Source organism: Palaemon carinicauda, unplaced genomic scaffold (assembly GCF_036898095.1).
Source record: "Palaemon carinicauda isolate YSFRI2023 unplaced genomic scaffold, ASM3689809v2 scaffold667, whole genome shotgun sequence".
NCBI lineage: Eukaryota > Metazoa > Arthropoda > Malacostraca > Decapoda > Palaemonidae > Palaemon > Palaemon carinicauda.
Genome location: NW_027171946.1, coordinates 70,001 through 95,000, shown reverse-complemented (window position 1 = coordinate 95,000; position 25,000 = coordinate 70,001). Strand labels below are relative to the sequence as shown.

Below are 25,000 nucleotides of genomic sequence, written 5' to 3'. Positions count from 1 at the left end.
ACAGTAGAAAAAAAAAATACATTGTTAACGGCAATTGACTAATCTCTTATCTCTCAAAGTTCAAATTCGACAAGAATTTTTGTTTTACAATGCTACAGGAGGGACAGGCAATATACATGTAGAGTCAGTTTTGGAAATACTCACGTAAAGTTGGTTTTTAGTGGAACGGGAAAATTAATGTATATATCGGCATGACTGGTAGTGAATTCCAAATTGGGTCCTTTGAGGTTCAGTATTGCCTATGAAGATCAGGAATTATTCGTAGAGACAGAGAATTTGTGTGGTATTAATTAATTAGAAGTAGATGAGAATTAGGAAGAAGACAAATGAATCATTTCTTCTTGTTAAAGAAACGATATATACATTCAAACGATCCACAAACAATTATTTGTTTTGTTTAGTAGTTTTAAGAATAAAACATAATTATTTAAAAAATCACGAAGATTTTATAATACTTCCTTACTAAGGGTTGCCAAGAAACATTGAAGTAGTCGCAGTTTACATGGGAAAAGCCTTTAATTATCAGGCCAAAGAAGTCGAAGGTGTATCTGAAAGAAAAAAAAATCAGCTTCAGCTTAGAAGAAATGACAATGCTCACATCGTAATAAAATGATGCAGAATGTTTTTCTCTCTAAAAAGTTACCGAAAACGAAATTCACGTCTTCATTTATTATTCATAGCTAACCTGGTGTTGTCACGAATATAATTGACATCGCTGATAATGGGGAACGTGAGTGGATCCACATTACTAAGCGCCGTTTGTAGTTCAGAAGTAATTGGGTCACACGGTGGAACTGAAAGGAAAGGAATATTTAACATAAATTAAATGAGTAAAGCAAGCAACAACTCCAAAAATGAGAACTTAGACACAGCACAATTTCACAAAGCTCTTTCAACCACTTTGTTTACTTACTTGGAGGTGGAATCCCTGATGCAAAGGCAGCTGAAATTGCCGCCAGGATCAATGTTCTCTGGAACATGGCTGAGGAAGAGCGTTTCAATAAGGACCTGCACTGCGAGAGAGAGAGAGAGAGAGAGAGAGAGAGAGAGAGAGAGAGAGAGAGAGAGAGAGAGAGAGAGAGAGATTAATTATATATATTAATTTCAACTGTAATCAGTACTTGTTTAACTCTCTTTCTCTTTTCATATTGAAAGACATGTGGTCTGAAAAGAGATTGATCACAGTTCAGTGTGGTAAAACTGTGAACAATCTTAATGTCATTCTGAAACAGCTTCGAGACCGTCTCTCAGTAACATATAAAAGAAAGGTGTAATTTCAAATATAACTCACTGTAAATATTAGAAACAGTAATACTAAGAACTGTACAAATTATATGAAAGAATATTTCACTTTTACAAACGGGTCATTTCTAAAGTTTTGTTCTCATCAACTCATGAAAGGTGAGCTGGCAATAGACATATCTCAGTCCCCAGAGAATGACTGACTATCAAAGAGACCAAGTCCAACTCACAACAACGTTTTGTGTCCTGCAGAAGGAGACGACGGAGGAAGCAGAGCAGATCTGAAGGACACCACCACAAGAGTGCTTGTGATTCCGGAGGGCTGCGGGGAAGAGAAGCTTATCCTGGACCTTAAATACCAATTGGATATCCCTGATTCCCCCCAGGCACCCACCCGCCGGGAACTCGCACTCCCACACCCCCTCCCCTTTCCCCCGCTTCAAGGCTCCCAAAGAAAGAAAGGTAAACGAGAAGAGAAGCATCACACAGTTTAATCAAAAGGTGAAAAGGTGCAGCTTATGCCAAGGTAACCAAAAATAAGTAGATTGCAAAATGAAACTCCTTTTCTGCTTTATTTTAAGCACTGTAATGAAGTCTAACCTCAACATTAGTCTTGTACATGATAATGTTTTTTGTCTAATTTAAAGATCAGGTTAAAAATGTTGGAGTTCAAATTTAAAGTAATATTATTGGTTGAGTTAATATGACACGATTAAATAATATATCTGTTAACCATATTGTTGCACTGAATTAAGACCTTTGCTTCGTTCCATGTTCTTTTATTTTCAACTTTACCTTTTTCCCAGGTTGACACACACACATACACACACACACGCGCGTTTTTATTATTCAGGTGCAAAAACTGACTTATGAAGGCATTTTATGTCCTTGAAAAGAAGAAGAAGACGAAGTAAGAAAAACAGTGGAGGAGAAGGAGGAGGAATCCTCCGAAGAGGGACAGCTCTTGGCTCAAAACGCACAAATGCAGTAATGTCGTCCTTGACCTTCCAGAGGCCCTCCGGAGAAGCTAATGCATTCCATCAGCGCTCGGCAACACCCCTTCTCCTCCTCGGGACATGCATGGCCAGTATTACCAGATGGGGGTAGTCTAAAAATCCCTAAATCTCAATGAAAAAAAATCTCCAAAACAACACAAAATTCCGCATTTCCACAAATATATTTCCTTCAGATCATACAGGCTTTACTAATATAGAATATATTCACTATAGGCCTACTTCTCATAAGTGCAAGCAAACTAATTGTAATATATAAAGCTTGACTCATCTTTGTTTCTTCTTCATAGAAATTTGTACAGGATATCCCCATCAGACACCCAAAATTCCCAATTCTAGGAATAAATCCCCAAATCTAGGGATGAATTTCCATATGTGGAACACTGTGCATGACGACTGGCTGCACGTGTTCCACAGAGAGAAGTTTCCAACTCTTCATCTCAGTGGCCACTTTGTCAGAGAGAGAGAGAGAGAGAGAGAGAGAGAGAGAGAGAGAGAGAGAGAGAGAGAGAGAGAGAGAAGGAGGGGATATCCAGGATGCATCAGGGGCCTCATGCCCTCTCGTGAATTTGGGGGTTGGTTCCTGTGGCTGCCATACAAGGTTAAAAGAGAAACACAGGAAGAGAGGGAGTAGTCAGACAAGGTTAAAACCAGATGGAGAGAGAGAGGGGGAGGGTTCCTTTGGCTGCCATACAAGGTTAAAAGAGACACACAGGGAGAGAGGGAGTAGTCAGACAAGGTTAAACCCAGAGGGAGAGAGAGAGGGTGAGGGTTCCTTTGGCAGCCAGACAAGGTTAAAAGAGACACACAGGGAGAGAGGGAGTAGTCAGACAAGGTTAAAACCAGAGGGAGAGAGAGAGGGGGAAGGTTCCTTTGGCTGCCATACAAGGTTAAAAGAAACACAGGGAGAGAGGGAGTAGTCAGACAAGGTTGAAACCAGATGGAGAGAGATAGGGGAGGGTTCCTTTGGTTGCCATACCAGGTTGAAAGAGAAACACAGGGAGAGAGGGAGTAGTCAGACAAGGTTAAACCCAGAGGGAGAGAGAGAGGGTGAGGGTTCCTTTGGCTGCCACAAAAGGTTAAAAGAGACACACAGGGAGAGAGGGAGTAGTCAGACAAGGTTAAAACCAGAGGGAGAGAGAGAGGGGGAAGGTTCCTTTGCCTGCCATACAAGGTTAAAAGAAACACAGGGAGAGAGGGAGTAATCAGACAAGGTTAAAACCAGAGGGAGAGAGAGAGGGGGAAGGTTCCTTTGGCTGCCATATAAGGGTAAAAGAAACAGAGGGAGAGAGGGAGTAGTCAGACAAGGTTAAACCCAGAGGGAGAGAGAGAGGGTGAGGGTTCCTTTGGCTGCCAGACAAGGTTAAAAGAGACACACAGGGAGAGAGGGAGTAGTCAGACAAGGTTAAAACCATAGGGAGAGAGAGAGGGGGAGAGTTCCTTTGGCTGCCATACAAGGTTAAAAGAAACACACAGGGAGAGAGGGAGTAGTCAGAAAAGGTTAAACACAGAGGGAGAGAGAGAGGGTGAGTGTTCCTTTGGCTGCCAGACAAGGTCAAAAGAGACACACAGGCAGAGAGGGAGTAGTCAGACAAGGTTGAAACCGGAGGGAGAGAGAGAGGGGGAAGGTTCCTTTGGCTGCCATATAAGGGTAAAAGAAACACAGGGAGAGAGGGAGTAGTCAGACAAGGTTAAACCCAGAGGGAGAGAGAGAGGGTGAGGGTTCCTTTGGCGTCCAGACAAGGTTAAAAGAGACACAAAGGGAGAGAGGGAGTAGTCGGACAAGGTTAAAACCAGAGGGAGAGAGAGATGGGGAGGGTTCCTTTGGCTGCCATACGAGGATAAAAGAAACACACAGGGAGAGAGGGAGTAGTCATACAAGATTAAAACCAGAGAGAGAGAGAGGGGGAGGGTTCCTTTGGCTGCCATACAAGGATAAAAGAAACACATAGGGAGAGAGGGAGTGGTCACACAAGGTTAAAACCAGAGGGAGAGAGAGAAGGGGATAGTTCCTAGGCTGCCATACAAGGTTAAAAGAGACACACAGGGAGAGAGGGAGTAGTCAGACAAGGTTAAAACCAGAGGGAGAGAGAGAGAGGGGGAGGGTTCCTTTGCTTGCCATACAAGGTTAAAAGAGACACACAGGGAGAGGGGGAGTAGTCAGTCAAGGTTAAAACCAGAGGGAGAGAGAGGAGGGAGGGTTCCTTTGACTGCAAAGGCAAGGTTAAAAGAGACACATAGGGAGAGAAGGAGTAGTCAGACAAGGTTAAAACCAGAGGGAGAGAGAGAGGGGGAGGGTTCCTTTGGTTGCCATGCATGGTTAAAAGAAACACAAAGGGTGAGAGGGAGTAGTCAGACAAGGTTGAAACCAGAGGGAGAGAGAGAGGGGTAGGGTTCCTTTGGCTGTCATACAAGGATAAAAGAAAGACATAGGGAGAGAGGGAGTGGTCACACAAGGTTAAAACCAGAGGGAGAGAGAGAGGAGGATGGTTCCTAGGCTGCCATACAAGGTTAAAAGAGACACACAGGGAGAGAGGGAGTAGTCAGACAAGGTTAAAACCAGAGGGAGAGAGAGAGAGGAGGAGCGTTCCTTTGGCTGTCATACAAGGTTAAAAGAGACACACAGGGAGAGAGGGAGTAGTCACACAAGGTTAAAACCAGAGGGAGAGAGAGAGGAGGATGGTTCCTAGGCTGCCATACAAGGTTAAAAGAGACACACAGGGAGAGTGGGAGTAGTCAGACAAGGTTAAAACCAGAGGGAGAGAGAGAGAGGGGGAGGGTTCCTTTGGCTGTCATACAAGGTTAAAAGAGACAGAGGGAGAGAGGGAGTAGTAAGACAAGGTTAAAACCAGAGGGAGAGAGAGAGGGGGAAGGTTCCTTTGGCTGTCATACAAGGTTAAAAGATACACAGGGAGAGAGAGGGAGTAGTAATACAAGGTTAAAACCAGAGGGAGAGAGAGAGAGAGGGAGGGGGTTTGGAGTCAGAGAAAGAAAAAGAGAGAGAGGGAGATGTATCAGGGGCCTAATGCCCTCTCGTGAATATGGGGGTTGGTTCCTGTGGCTGCCATTCAAGGTTAAAAGAGAAACCAAGGAAGAGAGGGAGTAGTTAGAAAAGGTTAGAACCAGAGGGAGAGAGAGAGGGAGAGGATTCCTTTAGCTGCAATACAAGGTTAAAAGAAAGACATAGGGAGAGAGGGAGTGGTCAGATAAGGTTAAAACCAGAGGGAAAGAGAGAGGGGGAGGGTTCCTTTGGTTGCCATAAAAGGTTGAAAGATACAAACAAGGAGAGGGGGAGTAGTCAGACAAGGTTAAAACCAGAAGGAGAGAGGGGGGGAGGGTTCCTTTGGCTGCCATGCAAGGTTAAAAGAGACACACAGGGAGAGAGGGAGTAGTCAGACAAGGTTAAAATCAGAGGGAGAGATAGAGGGGGATAGTTCCTTTGGTTGCCATACAAGGTTAAAAGAGACACACAGGGAGAGAGGGAGTAGTCATATAAGGTTAAAACAAGAGAGAGAGAGAGAGAGAGAGAGAGAGAGAGAGAGGGGGAGGGTTCCTTTGGCTGACATACAAGGTTAAAATAACACACAGGGAGAGAGGGAGTAGTCAGACAAGGTTAAAACCAGAGGGGGAGAGAGAGGGGGAGGGTTCCTTTGGTTGCCATACAAGGTTGAAAGAGACACACAGGGAAAGGGGGAGTAGTCAGACAAGGTTAAAACCAGAGGGAGAGAGAGAAGGGAGGGTTCCTTTTGTAGCCATAAAAGGTTGAAAGAGACACACAGGGAGAGGGGGATTAGTCAGACAAGGTTAAAACCAGAGCGAGAGAGAGGGGCGGAGGGTTCCTTTGGCTGCCATGCAAGGTTAAAAGAGAAACACAGGGAGAGAGGGAGTAGTCAGACAAGTTCAAAACCAGAGGGAGAGAGAGAGGGGGAGGGTTCCTCTGGTTGCCATACAAGGTTGAAAGAGACACACAGGGAGAGAGGGAGTAGTCAGACAAGTTCAAAATCAGAGGGAGAGAGAGAGGGGGAGGGTTCCTTTGGTTGCCATACAAGGTTGAAAGAGACACACAGGGAGAGGGGCAGTAGTCAGACAAGGTTAAAACCAGAGGGAGAGAGAGAGAGAGGGGGAGGGTTCCTTTGGCTGTCATGCAAGGTTAGAAGAGACACACAGGGAGAAAGGAAATAGTCACATAAGGTTAAAAACCAGAGGGAGAGAGAGAGGGGGAGGGTTCCTTTGGTTGCCATACAAGGTTGAAAGAGACACACAGGGAGAGAGGGAGTAGTCAGACAAGTTCAAAATCAGAGGGAGAGAGAGAGGGGGAGGGTTCCTTTGGTTGCCATACAAGGTTGAAAGAGACACACAGGGAGAGGGGCAGTAGTCAGAAAAGGTTAAAACCAGAGGGAGAGAGAGAGAGAGGGGGAGGGTTCCTTTGGCTGCCATACAAGGTTGAAAGAGACACACAAGGAGAGAAGGAGTAGTCAGACAAGGTTAAACCCAGAGGGAGAGAGAGAGGGGGAGGATTCCTTTGGTTGCCATACAAGGTTAAAAGAGACACACATGGAGAGAAGGAGTAGTCAGAAAAGGTTAAAACCAGAGGGAGAGAGAGAGAGGGGGAGGGTTCCTTTGGTTGCCATACAAGGTTAAAAGAGACACACATGGAGAGGGGTAGTCAGACAAGGTTAAACCCAGAGGGAGAGAGAGAGGGGGAGGGTTCCTTTGGTTGCCATACAAGATTAAAAGAGACACACATGGAGAGAAGAAGTAGTCAGACAAGGTTAAAACCAGAGGGAGAGAGAGAGGGGGAGAGTTCCTTTGGCTGCCATGCAAGGTTAAAAGAGACACACATGGAGAGATGGAGTAGTCAGACAAGGTTAAAACCAGAGGGAGAGAGAGAGGGGGAGAGTTCCTTTGGCAGCCAGACAAGGTTAAAAGAGACACACAGGGAGAGACGGGTTAGTCAGACAAGGTTAAAACCAGAGGGAGAGAGAAAGGTGGAGGGTTCCTTTGGTTGCCATACAAGGTTAAAAGAGACACACATGGAGAGGAGTAGTCAAAAAAGGTTAAAACCAGAGGGAGAGAGAGAGGGGGTGGGTTCCTTTGGTTGCCATACAAGGTTAAAAGAGACACACATGGAGAGAAGGAGTAGTCAGACAAGGTTAAAACCAGAGGGAGAGAGAGAGGGGGAGAGTTCCTTTGGCTGCCATGCAAGGTTAAAAGAGACACACATGGAGAGATGGAGTAGTCAGACAAGGTTAAAACCAGAGGGAGAGAGAGAGGGGGAGGGTTCCTTTGGTTGTCATACAAGGTTAAAAGAGACACACATGGAGAGGAGTAGTCAGACAATGTTAAAACCAGAGGGAGAGTGAGAGGGGGAGGTTTCCTTTGGTTGCCATGCAAGGTTAAAAGAGACACACAGGGAGAGAAGGAGTAGTCAGACAAGGTTAAAACCAGAGGGAGAGAGAGAGGGTGAGGGTTCCTTTGGCTGCCAGACAAGGTTGAAAGAGAAACACAGGGAGAGAGGGAGTAGTCAGATAAGGTTAAAACCAGAGGGAGAGAGAGAGGGGGAGACTTATTTTGGCTGCCATACAAGGTTAAAAGAGACACACACGGAGAGAAGGAGTAGTCAGACAAGGTTAAAACCAGAGGGAGAGAGAGAGGGGGAGGGTTCCTTTGGTTGCCATACAAGGTTAAAAGAGACACACATGGAGAGAAGGAGTAGTCAGACAAGGTTATAACCAGAGGGAGAGAGAGAGCGTGAGGGTTTTTTTGGCTGCCAGACAAGGTTGAAAGAGAAACACAGGGAGAGAGGGAGTAGTCAGACAAGGTTAAAACCAGAGGGAGAGAAAGAGGGGGAGAGTTCCTTTGGCTGCCATACAAGGTTAAAAGAGACACACATGGAGAGAAGGAGTAGTCAGACAAGGTTAAAACCAGAGGGAGAGAGAGAGGGGGAGAGTTCCTTTGGCTGCCATACAAGGTTAAAAGAGACACACATGGAGAGGAGTAGTCAGACAAGGTTAAAACCGGAGGGAGAGAAAGAGGGTGAGGGTTCCTTTGGTTGCCATACAAGGTTAAAAGAGACACACATGGAGAGAAGGAGTAGTCAGACAAGGTTAAAACCAGAGGGAGAGAGAGAGGGTGAGGGTTTTTTTTGGCTGCCGGACAAGGTTGAAAGAGAAACACAGGGAGAGAGGGAGTAGGAAGACAAGGTTAAAACCAGAGGGAGAGAGAGAGGGGGAGAGTTCCTTTGGCTGCCATACAAGGTTAAAAGAGACACACATGGAGAGAAGGAGTAGTCAGACAAGGTTAAAACCAGAGGAAGAGAGAGAAGGGAAGGGTTCCTTTGGCTGTCATACAAGGTTAAAAGAGACACACAGGGAGAGATGGAGTAGTCAGACAACAAGGTTAAACCCAGAGGGGGAGGGGGTGGGGTATGGGGATTCAGAGAGAGAGAGAGAGAGAGAGAGAGAGAGAGAGATCCAGGATGCTCAACTCATCATATAACGTAAAATTGGGATTTTTTTTCTTGAAATTGCGATGATGAAAATGTAAATTGAATAACAAAAACATATTACTAAAGGTTTACTGTGTTTACATGAAGTAGGCAATCACGTTTGCTTTCCTCACTTGCTATTCAATACTATTAGGGCCCTTGGGCTTATAGCATCTTGCTTTTCCTACTAGGGTTGTAGCTTGGCTAGTAGTAATAATAATAATAATAATATTAATAATAATAATAACACACTCTGACATTTCATCTGAATCCTCCATGCCAGTGTCATTTCTGCTTTCTACAGACTGATTTTTTGCATCCAGCCCAAGATGTCAAAACGTAAATGGAAATTTCGTGATGAATATTCCAGCCAGTGGACATTTATCAAACAAGGAAGGAATATCTTTGAAGCAACCTGGGGTTTATTATTATTATTATTATTATTATTATTATTATTATTATTAGCCAAGCTACAACCCTAGTAGGAAAAGCGAGCTGCTATAAGCCCAAGGGCTCCAATAGAGAAATTTAGCCCAGTGAGGAAAGGAAATAAACAAAGGATGAGAACAAATTAACAATAAATCATTCTAAACACAGTAACAACGTCAAAACAGATATATCATATGTAAACTATTAACAACGTCACAAACAGATATGTCCTATATAAACTATAAAAAGACTCGTGTCAACCTGGTCAACATAAAAACATTTGTTGCAACTTTGAACTTTTGAAGTTCTACTTATTCAACTACCCGATTAGGAAGATCATTTGACAACTTGGTAACAGCTGGAATGCTGTGTAGTATTATGCCATTGCAATTCCAGTATTGAACACGTTGGGAAGAATGATATCACGTGGCACCTTGATTTGGCAAAGCACAAAGAAAGCATTTCCTCCACTACAAAAGATGATAAAATAACAATGTTCATTATCAAGAAAAACACAGATAGAAATGAAGATAATAGCAGCAGAATTAGCCATGGCCTTTCATACTGTTTGCCAGCATTCAATTCAAACGATTGTACAAATGTACTACTACCAATATTATTATTATTATTATTATTATTATTATTATTATTATTATTATTAGCTAAGCTACAACTCTAGTTGGAAAAGCAAGACGCTATAAGCCCAATGGCTCCAAAAGGGAAAATACCCCAGTGAGGAAAGGAAATAAAGAAAAACTACAAAAAGTTTTAAGAACAATAACATTATAATAAATCTTTCATATATAAACTATGAAAACTTCAAAATAACGAGAGAAGGAGAAGCAAGATAGAATAGTGTGCCCAAGTGTACCCTCAAGCAAGAGATCTCTAACCCAAGACAGTGGAAGACCAAGGACAGAAGCTAGGGCACTACCCAAGACTAGAGAACAATGGTTTAATTTAGGAAGTTTTAATGTCTTTTCATGGATGTTATTGAATGTACTTCCAGTCTGGAAACAGACACAATCTTCTTTTCTACACAGACACCGAATATTCTGGCCTATTCTTTACAGATTCCCCTGTCCTCATACACCTGACAACATTGAGATTACCAAACATATCTTTTTCACTTAAGGGGTTAACTACTGTTCTGTAATTGTTCAGTTGCTACTTTCCTCTTGGTAAGGGTAGAAGAGATTCTTTAGCTATGGTAAGCTGCTCTTCTAGGAGAAGGACACTCCAAATTCAAACCATTGTTCTCTAGTCTCGGGTAGTGCCATAGCCTCTGTACCATGGTCTTCCACTATTTTGGGTTAGAGTTCTCTTGTTTGAGGGTATACTTGGTCACACTATTTTATCTAATTTCTCTTCCTCTTGTTTTGTTAAAGTTTTTATAGTTTATATAGGAAATATTTATTTTAATGTTACTCTTCTTAAAATATTTTATTTTTCCTTGTTTCCTTTCCTCACTGGGCTATTTTCCCTGTTGGAGCCTTTGGGCTTATAGCAACCTGCTTTTCCAACTAGGGTTGTAGCTTAGCAAGTAATAATAATAATAATAATAATAATAATAAAAGAGTAAAAATTGACGAGAACCTGCTTTTTTGCGTGTGGTCAACTATTAAAAACATTCTTGATCAACAAATACAGAACAAACGTCATGAATGGATGACCAAGATGTGTCATGAAAGATGGTTTCCCATCCTTCAGCAGTTAGACTTCCAGGAACAGTATTCTAAGATATCAATTTGTGTGAATATCTATCCAGTATTCCTGTTCAGAATAAAAATGTGGAGCGTGACTATTCTATGATGACTGCTCAATGGACAGACGAGAAGAATAAGTTAGATGTGTCAACTATAGAAGCTGTTTTATAGTCTAAATGGAACATAAATTGCCATTGCAAAGAATTATACAGACATGCTTTTCATATGAAAAAGTTAATTTGTGTCATGAATACTGATTACTACTTTTCCAATTTAGTCTCGTTTTCTATAGTTTCTTGTAATATTCATTAAATATTAATTTTCCTAGTTTTGTTTCTTCATATCCCATTAGATTGCTTGATGTTTTTTTATACGTCTCTAGATTTTTATATGTTGATCTTACAATGATCTTGAGTAGCTACGGCCCGCGCTTCATGACTGCATATATAAACATCTCACAGAATAAACGAAGTTTCAAATACGACAACTTACTACATTTCTATACACATATATATACATAAACATTAAGAATGTTTATATATATATTTAAAACTATAGGAAAAAGTAAGCAAAAAGACAAAAATTAATGGCAGTCCAAAATAGGCGAGGAGAGAGATGGAGGAAACAACCGTTCTCTCTCTGAGCCAAAAGTAAAGTGAGCTCAAGCACATTTATGTGTGAGGGAGGGTAGCAAGCTACCCTCCCCTACCCCCGCTAACTAGCGGTGTGGGTAGTAAACCCTCGTTAAATTTTAATGGCTCATCATTTCAGCTGCGCCGAAAGTAATACCCCTATTTAATAGTGTGGTTTGTATTCCGGTTAAGGAACAAACAGCATTTGCTCTAGTCTCTAAACTTACGAAAGAATAAAAATAAATCTATGAAAACGTTAATGTTCATGTATGTTATAATTATTTATATATATATATATATATATATATATATATATATATATATATATATATATATATATATATATATATATATATATGAGAGAGAGAGAGAGAGAGAGAGAGAGAGAGAGAGAGAGAGAGAGAGAGAGAGAGAGAGAGAATGCAGCACAAAGTAGGAGCGAAAAGTCAGTCGCAAAACACGTACAACGTAGTGAGCCAAGGTGCGCCCTGGAGGTGGGGAAGGGAGGAGGAAGGAAGGGGCTTTTGTTATGGGTTGTTGCTTGGGAAATCCGGGACATCCAAATAGTGTATAACGGTACAGGATGATCTCTCCTCTCCCTTGCAGTCCGGAGTCACGATCTGACCTGTCTCTTAAATTGTGTATTTATTAAGATACCATTCTTTGAAAAAGTCAATTATCCTAGATTTTAGAAATTGAGGATAAATTTAATTAAAGCTCCATTGGCATACGTCTATGTACTTTAATCACTATATATATATATATATATATATATATATATATATATATATATATATATATATATATATATATATATATATATATATATATATATATATATATATATATACAGTATGTGTGTGTGCGTCAAAAAAGGAAATGACGTATGATCTTAATTTAAAAAAAAAAGTTCTCCGGCAATTTTTAAACCAAACTGAAAATCATCTTCGAAAATGTCTCAAACATATATTAATAAAGTTTCTCTTATTTCACAAAATTCACAGAAGAATAAGAAAGAATTAGATTGAATGATCTAAATAAAGCTAATCCCAAAGAAACATATCTTAAGAAATATGTTTGCAATCCTGTTCATATTATTATTATTAGTTATTATTATTATCAATTTCTAAGCTACAACCCTAGTTGGAGAAGCAGGATGCTATAAGCCCAGGGGCCCCAACAGGGAAAATAGCCCAGTTATGAAAGGAAACAAGGAAAAATAAAATATTTTAAGGTCAGTAACAACATTAAAATAAATATTTCCTATATAAACTATAAATACTTTAACAAAACAAGAGGAAGAGAAATTAGATAGAATAGTGTGCCCGAGTGTACCCTCAAGCAAGAGAACTCTAACCCAAGCCATTGGAAGACCATGGCACAGAGGCTATGGCACTACTCAAGACTAGAGAACAATGGTTGGATTTAGGAGTGTCCTTCTCCTAGAATAGCTGCTTACCATAGCTAAAGAATCTCTTCTACCCTTACCAAGAGGAAAGTAGCCACTGACCAATTACATTGCAGTAGTTAAGCCCTTGGGAGAAGAAGAATTGTTTGGTAATCTCAGTATTGTCAGTTGTAAGAGGACAGAAAACAATCTGTAAAGAATAGGTCAGACTACTCGGTGTGTGTGTAGGCAAAGGGAAAGAACCTCAACCAGAGAGAATGGTCCTATGTAGTACTGTCTGGCCAGTCAAAGGACCCCATAGCTTTCTAGCGGTAGTATCTCAACGGGCGGCTGGTGCCCTGGCCAACCTACTACCTAGGAAACTCTGAGATTCTTCATGGGACTTTGTCATCCTATTGTCCTTTGCCACCAAATATCGCTTCATCTGAGAACCTCTTGAGATGAATCCGTTGAAACTAATAATACCCAACAAGAATGTTGTTATCATTGATCATTTTCTTATTATGTATCGAAAACATAAACCCATCTAACAGGACTTTTCACACATCTCTGTATCATTATTTCTTATTTAGCCAATAAAAGGTATCTTCGACTGTCATTCTTTGGGGACTGACATCTACCCATTGTCAGTAATATATCTTCTATGTGCGGTACTCAGGAAAATTACAGAAATGACCCTAAAATTACATTTTTCTAAAAGTGCAATCTTCTTTCATATAATGTCTATATTCATTACATGACATGACATTACTGATTCTAATAATTACAGTGAGTTATGTGAATAACTATTCATTTCTTTCATCTTTCTATTGAGAGATGGCATTAAGATTGATCACAATGAATAGAAGGGAAGGGTACTTGAGCAAGTAATAAAACTAATATCAATAGTTAATCAATGTCTTACCTCTCTCTCTCTCTCTCTCTCTCTCTCTCTCTCTGAAACTGCCGCCAGAAGCAATTTTTCTCTGGAACATGGCTGAGGAGAAGAGTTTCATTTCGGACCTGCAAAGAGAGAGAGAGAGAGAGAGAGAGAGAGAGAGAGAGAGAGAGAGAGAGAGAGAGAGAGAGAGAGACATACTTGACGAGGGAAAAGGTAGTCTTTTTCCTTTCAGAAGAAGATTGATTTAAATATGTAATAAAGAAAACAAAAAATAAAAAAAAGCAGAACAAAATAAGAGAAGGAATAGGGATGAGTAAAAGCGATCTCTTGTTACTCCATGGACATGAGTCATGGTATGACAATGAAACAATCTCCAATAGATTTAGTAGATTTGAGAACAAAGCCCTCAGAAAGATATTGGGAGTTAAATGGTAGGACAGGATTAGAATTGAAACTATAAGAGAGATTACTCTAGTACCGTATGTGGATGAGATCATGAGGAGGGGTAGATGGAGATGGTTTGGGCATGCTCTTCTCACTCCCCAAGAGAGATTAGTTCACCAAACGTATAACTGGGCTCCACAAGGCACTAGAAGAACTGGAAGACCCAGCCCTATAGGACTATAAAGCGTGAAGTAGGAGATGATGAAAGGAGAAGAATTGAATTAAATCTCAATATAGAGACGACTGGTGAAATCTAACTAATTCCTTTTGCCTCAATAGGCGTAGGAGGAGATGAGGATGATGATCTCTTTAGACTTTGAGTAGGCCTACCACACGATGTAGGAGCGAAGAGGAGAAAATAGCTTTAATATTACACGAAATTGATTATGTGTCAACATTAAGTAAAAGAAGGAGAAGCAAGACAAAACAAAAGAAGAAGAAGAAGAAGAAGCAGTAGAAGCAAAGCAAAACAAAAGAAGAACAACTCCAACAAGGAATCGAAGTATATATAGGAAGGTTTCTTCTTCTTCGGTTTCCATGGGAGTAAGCCAAGAAAGGAGTTGGGGGGGGGGAGCTCTGCCGGGACACGTCTACAGGAAAATTGAATCATATGTACAAACATTTCTATTATTCGTATTTGTATTCTTTTGACGTGAAATGAATCAAGATTTCATCGTAGCCTGATTGTGAACGACGGAGTGCAGTTCGAATGATCGCTCTAATAAAAACAAAAACAATTTCAAGATGAGATGCAACATCTTTATACATTTGGAGACTGGAAATGAACAAAAGATGTGAAAATTCATCCAATGAAACCTGTATGATATATATATATATATATATATATATATATATATATATATATATATATATATATATATATATATATATATATATTAATGAATATTTCTCTGCAGATCTGGTATTATTTTTACAACTTGCTAAGCTACAACCCTAGTTGGAAAAGCAGCATGCTATAAGCCCCAGGACTCCAACAAGGAAAATAGCCCAATGAGGAAAGGATACAAAGAAAAATAAAATTCTTAAGAAGACTAACAACATTAGAATAAGTATTTCCTATATAAACTAAAAAAGCTTAAACTAAACAAGAGGGAGAAAAACAAGACAGGACAGCGTGCCCGAGTGTACCCTTAAGTTAGAGAAAAGGGAATTTACATCTAACCAATTCTGAACAGTAAACATATCGGTGTTGATGTGTAGGTAGAAACCATAACATTGTTTTGTTTTCTATTTTTTTGTAGAAAATTGAAGTTAAAACTGTCATTTTCTTTTCCAGATCTGGGTTGACATTTTCTCAGGTTATCCAAGACAGTGGAAGACCATGGTACAGAGGCTATGGCGCTACCCAAGAATAGAGAACAATGGTTTGATTTTGGAGTGTCCTTCGCTTAGAAGAGGTGCTTACCATAGCTAAAGAGTCTCTTCTACCCTTACTAAGAGGAAAGTGGCCACTGACCAATTACAGTTCAGTAGTTAACCCCTTGGGAGAAGAAAAATTGTTTGGTAATCTCAGTGTTGTCAGGTGTATGAGGACAGAGGAGAATCTTTAAAGAATATGCCAGACTATTCTGTGCATGTGTAGGCAGAAGGAAAATGAACCGTAACCATTGGTAGGATCTCAACGGGTGGCTGGTGCCCTGGCCAACCTACTACCTACTTAGACTCTTTCTATCTTGGATTGGTACTTCACACTTTAGAATCCAAAAGATGATGGAGGATTTGGATAGGGAAAGCGGAAATGTAGGAATGAAAATTGATCTGAGTAAAAGTAAGATAATGTTCAATGAAAATTCAGAGAGACAACAAAGAAGGGTTATGGGTGACCATCCAGAGATCATTAATGAATATACATACTTAGGACAGACAGCAAGTGTTTCCCAAGGACACGACACCGAAAATAAAAGTGGGATAAGCAGGGAATGGAGAGCTTTTGGTAAACAAGACGAAAACAGAAATTGTCTTTACAGAAAAAGATTAAATCGAAAATACAATGAAATAAACTTAAAAAAGAAAACTAATAAAGGCAAAACAAAATAAGATAAAAAATATAGATGAGTATTCCCCGTAGATGGAACCGATGTTGCCATTAACAAATTAGGCCCAAGATCTGATTAGGCCTACCACACGACATAGAGGTGAATAAGGAAGAGGAGAAAGTAGGAATTGATTATGTGTCAACATTGTTAAGAAGACGAGGCAATACGAAACAAAAGAAGAAGAAGAAGAAGAAGAGAGAATAGAAGAAAAGGAAGGATTCCGCTTCTTCCGTCTCCAGGGGCATCGACCAAGACAAAGATGAGAGAGGGAGGTGTGGGCAGCCTGGCCAAGGTCATCTCGAATCCAGGCCTGGTCTGTTGGTCAGTGGGTGAGTGGGGGAAGGAGTCGGCATGAGTAGGTCGATTGATTATAAGGAATGAATGTGGTTCTTTACTTGAAATTTTTGACAGATTTATTTTCATTTTTCCATCGATATGGTTTGCAACTCTCTAAGCTATGGGTTTCTTCTGAATTTTCTGGATGTTCGTCCGGCCCAAGAGAGAGAGAGAGAGAGAGAGAGAGAGAGAGAGAGAGAGAGAGAGACAGACAGACAGACAGAGAGAATGGTCCCGAATAGTTTATAACTTGAAGAGTCAATCACCAATTGCTTCTTTTGAAGGGAGGGAACATCCCAGTGACATCTGACGTCAAACTTTGATTAACATCAATGGGTATTTAGGGAAGCAATAAATATGCAATGGGAAGCTATAAGGAAATTCATTAGAGAAAGTTTATGTTTATTCTAGCAATTATCCTCATGTTGCAAAAGGAAGTTTCAAAAAGTATTCCATTAGATTTATGTATCCAGCCTATTTGCACAAAGAGTGAAGCTGCATGCTTAGCACCTACACATCTGCTATGTCCTCCTTCCCTCTATATCAAAAGAAATATCTTCTGGGGTCGTCTTTTTCCATCAACTTCAATAATAAGTTTTTCTTTGATAGTTTAAATAAAAATTTTATTTAACTTAACTGTTCTTTTTTCCCCTTCTTCACACTCAAGAGGGGATGGTAAGCAGACACCCTTCCCCTGCCCTCTATCCTCCTCCTCCTCCTCCACCTCTTCCTCCCCTCCTCTCCCCTCCGATCCGAACCTACTCCCCTCCCTTCCCCTACCCCCTTTCCTTCCCCTCATCCGTTCCCTTCCCTTTCCCTCCCCTCCTCATCCCCTCCTCTTCTCCTCTCCTCCCCTCCCTTCCCCTCCCTCCCTCCCCCTCCATCCCAATTAACAAAGATGAGACCTTGGGAGGGAGACCAACACCGAGAGCCACTGGTCCATCTGCTTCCCCATTAACCTTTCCTGCAAAGATGTAAACAACTTTCTTCTTGGTAAGGGTAGAAGGGACTCTTTAGCTATGGTAAGCAGCTCTTCTAGGAGAAGGACACTCCAAAATCAAACCACTGTTCTCTAGTCTTGGGTAGTGCCATAGCCTTAGTACCATGGCCTTTCACTGTCTTGGGTTAGAGTTCTCTTGCTTGAGGGTACACTCGAGCACACTCTCCTATCTTATTTCTCTTCCTCTTGTTTTGTTAAAGTTTTTATAGTTTATATAGGAGATATTTATTGTTGTTACTCTTCTTAGAATATTTTATTTTCCTTTTTTTCTTTCCGCACTGAGCTATTTTCCCTGTTGGAGCCCCTGGGCTTATAGCATACTGCTTTTCCAACTAGGGTTGTAGCTTAGTAAGTAATAATAATAATGATAATAATAACAAAAGATGGATGTCTTAAAGGTTTGATATTTTACAAAAACTCAGTAATGTAACACAAGTCCCTCTCATCATCATCATCATCATCCGTAGGTCTTCTCAGGTGAAGGAACCAGAATCTTCTTCTGCTTCCAAAACTCGTCTTTTAAACTCAACTAACTTCAGACCATTTCTCATTAGATCAATAGCGAAGACTTTTAAAAATTCGAGACATTCTCAATATTTGTCCATTATAATGCTGAAATAAGTCTCCAGTGAATAACTTTTGTTTCCATTAGGAAAAAAACTGTGTTTTACGTGTCGTGTGTCAAAGAAAATTAAAGAGAGAGAGAGAGAGAGAGAGAGAGAGAGGAGAGAGAGAGAGAGAGAGAGAGAGAGAGAGAGAGAGAGAAAGACAGAGAGAGAGAGAGAGAGAGAGAGAGAGAGAAAGACAGAGAGAGAGAGAGAGAGAGAGAGAGAGACACTTCCTTTTTATATTGTTAGATCAAACGTTTCTTACTCTTGTCATTCGTTATCATAAACATCGTTGTTCTGTTCTTCTCTTTTTATTAATTCATGTTATTGCTGCTGTTGATATTCGAATCAACTTCTATAAATAACGTATTTTATCCCTCGCTCATATTTACCACAAATGCTATGACTAAACAATTCTCATTCCTTTGCAATGTCAGTATATTCCGTCAACATCATAATTGCTCGTAACTGGATCCCAACATCCAAAGTTCTGAGAATAAAACCACTATTAACTTTGAAGACAAAAAAGACTAATTGTTTCAAAGTATCTTTTTTCTATGTCATGAATTTCCCGTAATCACTCGTGAATAGACGAGAACATTTTTGTCTTATTACAAAATGGTCAGGAGTTTTGGTAGGCCTATTATTATTATTTTTATTTTTTTTCCTTGGAAACTGAGTTAAGACGAATATTCTTGATCCAAATTACCAAAATTATAGAAATGAATACTGATTCTTTCCTTAGATACAATAGTATTTCTTTGATGAGGAAAAATAAAAAACTTTCTCTCGCCAAAATTATTTCTTTTAGATTTCGAAAGTGAGAAACACTATTAGACCTTCCTTGTTTTTTTATTTTTTTTTTTATTTTACTGAATTTGTTAATCCTCTTTGGTAAGATGATGAAGAAACAGAATTGGTTTAAGTCTGAAGCAACACCCAGTTACACTAAGGCAATGAATGGCCTCCCGACCCCAGTGCCCGGTCTCTTATGGCCCAAATTCCATATGATTATCTTTCCTACCTTCACTTCCAAATAAGTTTTGTCGTGTTCTCTCAACGGTTTCAAATTCTTTCCTGTAAGAGAGAGAACTCTGAGACTACACACACACACACACACACACACACACACACACACACACACACATATATATATATATATATATATATATATATATATATATATATATATATATATATATATATGTATATATATATATATATATATATATATATATATATATATATACACACACACCACACATATATATATATATATATATATATATATATATATATATATATATATATATATATATTTGTGTGTGTGTATATTTAACTTTTTATTTTTTTAGGCCTTTAGTAATACTAAGTTTCTGATGTATAAGTTAATACCGGTACGGCCATTTGATTCAATAGTTTTTCTTTTTAGAGAGAGAGAGAGAGAGAGAGAGAGGAGAGAGAGAGAGAGGAGAGAGAGAGAGAGAGAGAGAGAGAGAGAGAGAGAGAGAATGGAAGTTTACCCTTGATAATCTCATTATGTTTACCAAAAGTTCTGCATACCACGTTTATAAATCTTATTTTTTATATCATGTTATGGGGAACCACTTACTGTCTGTCCTAAGTATGTATATTCATTAAGAATCTCCAGACGTTCGTCCATAACTCCTATTTGCTGTCTCTCTGCCTTTTCACATCAATAAAGATATTTATCCAACACTGTTTTTATGAACAGATTTATATAAAATGATATGTTGCACAATTATGGTTTTAAATTTCCCTCATTATCTAGAATCATAAGGATATGAAGACCGAAATAGACCAATTATTTTATTTGATATGACAAATTATTGTTTTTTAAAACATTTCCTTATTTTAGTTTTAATAATAAGTTTTCTAAATTCAATCTAAAAAAAATCACAAAAAAAAGAAAATAAGATGATCAATTGCTGATGATTTGAACATATCTGAATGTTAGTATCAAGAGTAGAATTCCTCTTTCTTCTTCGTGGAACTGCGGGTACATGTAAAAGGGGCTTTTTCTTCAGCCAGCCAATGACAGGAGCCCTTGAAATAGGGGGTTGGTGTTGGGGTGAAGGTACAGGTGACCTTGACTGGGTTATCCTCGCAAGGGGGCGTCGGGGGTTGGTGGTTGTGTCCTTGGCCTCGTAAATATTCTTCTGTTTTAAGGTGTTGGGGGAAAAACTGGGATGGCAAAGTATATCGTTAAGCTTTGTGGTAAGGTCGTTGGCACGGCGAGGAAGGTAATTATTTAGAGCCTCCATCACTTCTCCTATATGATGATTCAGCTCCCGAGTCACGGCTGGACTGACTTCAACGTTGGTCTAAGAGGAAAGATACAAATAGACATGGTGGAAATCAAATTCATAACACCAATTTCACGAGACTGTCCAATCATTCATAATTTCTTTTTTTAGTTAGATCAATATTTTCTCCATTGTATAATGTTCTTATAAACACGGAAATGATGACTAAACTGAGTAATAAGATTTGATCATATAAGTGACTTAATTAAGGAAGAGAAAAGGGAGCACTTACCTTGATTCCTTCAGCACGGAAGGTCATTTGGAGAGAATCTCAGGTGATGCAGAGACTGAAGAAATGCGGCGTGTAACTGGCAATTACGAACCTCAAATTCAGAGTTAGAGAAAAGCAGCCACGAACTGACAATAGAAAAAAAAACATTGTTAACTGCAATTGACCAATCTCTTATCTCTTAAAGTTCAAATTCGACAAGAATTTTTGTTCAACAATGCTACAGGAGGGACAGGTAATATACGGGTAAAGTCAGTTTTGGAAATACTCACCTAAAGTCGGTTTTTTGTATAACGGAAAACCTGGTTGATTAATGTGTATATAGGCATCACTGGTATTGAATTGCAAATTTACTCCTTTGAGGGTCAGTGTTGCTTATAAAAGATCAAGAATTATTCGTAGAGACAGAGAATTTGTGTGGTACTAATTAATTAGAAGCAGATGAGAATTAGGAAGAAGACAAATGAAAACATTTCTTCTTGTTAAAGAAACGATATACAAAATCAAACGAGCCACAAACAATTAATTGTTTTGTTTAGTTATTTTCAGAATAACACATAATAAGGTAACAGAGTACGAAGATTTTATAATGCTTCCTTACCTCGCGGTTATCAATATTGAAGTAGCTGCACCTAACTTCGGAAAAGTCTCCAAATATCAGAATAAAGAAGTCGAAGGTGTAACTGAAAGAAAAAAAAAGATCAGCTTCAGCTTTGAAGAAATGACAATGCTTTACATCATAACAAAATGTCGCAGAATGTTTTTAGTATATTTTTTTCGTTCTAAAAAGTTATTGAAAACGAAATTCACGTCTTCATTTGTTATTCATAGCTCACCTGATGTTGTCACGAATATAATTGACATCGGAGATATTGGGGGAACGTGTGTGGATCCTGGGGTCTAAGCACCTCCGTTAGTACAGCAGTAATTACTTCACACGAGTCATCTGAAAGGAAAGGAATATTCAACATAAACTAAATGAGTAAAGTAAGAAACAGTAAACAACTTCAAAAATGAAAACTCAGACACAGCAAAATTTCACAAAGCTCTTTCAATCTCTTTGTTTACTTACTTACTTTGAGGCGGAATCACTGATGCAAAGGCAGTTTGAAATTGCCGCCAGGATCAATGTTCTCTGGAACATGGCTGAGGGAGAGCGATTCAATAAGGACCTGCAAAGAGAGAGAGAGAGAGAGAGAGAGAGAGAGAGAGAGAGAGAGAGATTATATATATATATATGTATATATATATATATATATATATATATATATATATATATATATATATATATATATATATATATATATATACATATATATATATATATATATATATATATATATTAGTTTTAGACTGTAATCACTACCTGTTCAAACTCTCCTTCTCTTCTTATATTGAAATACATGTGGTCTGAAAAGAGATTGATCACAGTTCAGTCTGGTAAAACTGTGAACAATCTTAATGTCATTCTGAAACAGCTTCAAGACCATTTCTCAGTAGACATATAAAAGAAAGGAGTAATTTCAAATATAACTCACTTTAATTATCAGAAACAGTAATGCCCCCCACATTAAGAACTGTACAAATTGTATGAAAGAATATTTCACTTTTAGAAATGGGCCTTTTCTAAAGTTTTGTTCTCATCAACTCATGGAAGGGTGAGCTGGCAATAGAAACATCTCAGTCCCCAGAGAATGACTGACTATCAAAGAGACCAAGTCCAACTCACAACAACGTCTTGTGTCCTGCAGAAAGAGACGACGGAGGAAGCAGAGCAGATCTGAAGGACGCCACCACAAGAGTGCTTGTGATTCCGTTGTTGTTGTTGTTGGGGTATTAAAGCCAACACTTGTTGTTGGCACAGGCCCTTTCCCTTGGTTGGCCCGTAGGTGATCTGTAAAAATTTTTAAGGTAGTTGCATTAATGGAAATTTGCAAAGGTTTTTTAGTAGTAGAAAAAGCTGTGGATAGGGTAAGGATGATGGTGGTAGTGGTAGAGGGCCATCATTTCTCGGATAGTAGTAGTTTGAAAAGTGGGGGTGTAAGGCTTTTGAAGATTAGAGAAAAATTGTGCAGGTGGGGTTGTCCAACCCTTTACTCCCTAGGGTCCCTGCAGAGATATTTTAAGTGGTAGATTAGTTGAGAAGTGAAAGGGGGGTGATGTGAATAGAGCCTTACAATGAGGGGATGAGATGGTGCATTGGAATGAGGAGGTCTTACCTTGGTGGAGGTAGTGTTGAAAGCAACTGTGCATGTGTGTCTATGCTTTCGACAATTGCTTTTGCCAGTGTGGCTGCCTCTTTCATGGCATGTGGTGTGTTGGTGTCTACAAGTAGATCACCTCGTAGCTGTGCTGTTTCTCTGCATTCTAGTAGATAGTGCAGGAGAGCTTGTTGTGGTATGACATCACAGTGTTCACACCTTGTCTGGATGTCATCTAGGAGTTCCCAGTTTTCTTTGTAACCCAGCCGGAGTCTGTGTATGCATACTGCCAGTTTTCTTGGGGTGTATCTGTCTATGGGAGGGGGTTCTAGTTCCGATGCCCATTTGTACCATGTTGCAGAGGGAGAGCCATTCTCTATCCTCATATGTAGTTCCTTGATTAGGTTGTCCTTGAGCTGTGTCTTTATTTTGCTTTTGATTTGTTGCAGTGCAGGCTGTATGTGCACCTGTACATTGTGAATGTGTTTGGTGCTTTTGGCTAGCTCATCAGCCTTTTCATTCCCTGGTATCCCGATGTGACTGGGGATCCAGTTTATAGTTACTAGTCTGTTTCTTTCATTATGTTGATTTAAGAGGATTTTAATGTTCGCTATCAGGGATTTGTTTTCTTTGTTTTTGTCCTGCTGTAGGGCCTGCACTGAGGATCGTGAATCAGTATGGATGACTACTGGTCCTTCCTCATTTTCAATAGAGTATTTTAATGCTTGCTGTATTGCGACAAGCTCTGTTTGCAGGGTGGAGACATTATTGGATGTTCTCCAGCAAGCTGTGAACTTGCAGGAGTGAACTGCCGCTCCTGCTGTTTGGGTTCCAGGATCTACTGTACCATCAGTATAGTAGATCTGTGCCCCTGTTGTTTCTACAGAGGTTATAGCTGCTTCTGCTGCGTTTCTAAGTTCTTCTATTGTTGCAGTTTTCTTTTGCCCTTGGGAGTTTGGTGTAGTTGAATTTAGCAACTTGTTTTTTCCATGGTGGAATGTGTATAGTACTTTGTGCTGTGTCAGGTTTTAATTGTAGGATTGTTTCTGTAAGGCCAAGTCTTTGATATTATCGCTATGGTCTTTGCCATAAGAATTTGGGGTTTGTACTTCAGGATGTTTGGATAGTTCCTCTCTTACTCGTCTTTTGGTGATTGAGTCTCTGTCTGACAGGAACATCTTTGCAACTATGCTTGCATTTCTTAGTGCAATTCTGTCTTCGAGGGTTGGTAGTCCGGTTTCCAACCTTAGGTTGCAAAGTCTTGTCCACATTGGGGCTCCTAACATGAGCCTCATGGCATTGTTTTGAATCACTTCAATTGTGCTTTTTTGTAGATCTGTTAGTCCCAGGAGAGTTGGGGTGGCATAGTCTACTAGTGATCTGGAACAGGCTAGATAATATTTCTTTTGGACGTGTTCATTTGCTCCATCCTTGAGCCTGCACATATATCTCATAGCTGTATTTCTGGCATTTGTTCTTTCCTTGAGATATTTTATCTCTTGCTTGAAAGTGAGCTTGTGATTCCGGAGGCCTGGACCTATAAATACCAATTGGATATCCCTGATCCCCCCCCCCCCTACCCGCCGAGAACCAAGGCGGACTCGAGAACTCGCTCTCCCACACCCCCTCCCCTTTCCCCACCTAATCTGTCATTTTTGTTCCTAGTTTGTGCTGCATTCTCTCTCTCTCTCTCTCTCTCTCTCTCTCTCTCTCTCTCTCTCTCTCTCTCTCTCTCTCTCTCTCTCTCTCTCTCTCTCTCTCTCTATATATATATATATATATATATATATATATATATATATATATATATATATATATATATATATACTGTATATATAATTTTATATATATATGTATATATATATATATATATATAAATTTATATATATATATATATATATATATATATATATATATATATATATATATATATATATATATATATATATATATATATATATATATATAAATATATATATAGATAGATATAGATATATATAT

At 39.4% G+C, this 25,000-nt stretch overlaps 3 long non-coding RNA genes across 4 annotated transcripts in view; all 3 read right to left on the bottom strand.

Annotated features, from left to right (window-relative positions):
- LOC137637335 (uncharacterized) overlaps positions 1–800 on the bottom strand; it is a 927-nt gene extending 127 nt beyond the window's left edge. The window contains exons 1-3 of the long non-coding RNA XR_011043564.1: positions 686–800; positions 464–548; positions 145–239 (exon numbers count right to left, since the gene is read on the bottom strand). This is a non-coding gene — a long non-coding RNA (uncharacterized lncRNA). The remainder of the gene's footprint in view (positions 1–144; positions 240–463; positions 549–685) is intronic.
- A 19,372-nt stretch (positions 801–20,172) lies between these two features.
- LOC137637333 (uncharacterized) lies at positions 20,173–21,173 on the bottom strand. The gene is made up of 3 exons (XR_011043561.1): positions 21,071–21,173; positions 20,802–20,926; positions 20,173–20,587 (listed from the first exon to the last, which is right to left on the bottom strand). It is a non-coding gene; the product is annotated as an uncharacterized lncRNA (long non-coding RNA).
- A 222-nt stretch (positions 21,174–21,395) lies between these two features.
- LOC137637334 (uncharacterized) lies at positions 21,396–22,626 on the bottom strand. Of its 2 annotated transcripts, none has more exons than XR_011043562.1 (4): positions 22,528–22,626; positions 21,871–21,970; positions 21,635–21,744; positions 21,396–21,481 (listed from the first exon to the last, which is right to left on the bottom strand). It is a non-coding gene; the product is annotated as an uncharacterized lncRNA (long non-coding RNA). The 2 variants fall into 2 exon arrangements; XR_011043563.1 differs by having other exon boundaries at positions 21,875–21,970.
- Between the last annotated feature and the right edge of the window lie 2,374 nt (positions 22,627–25,000).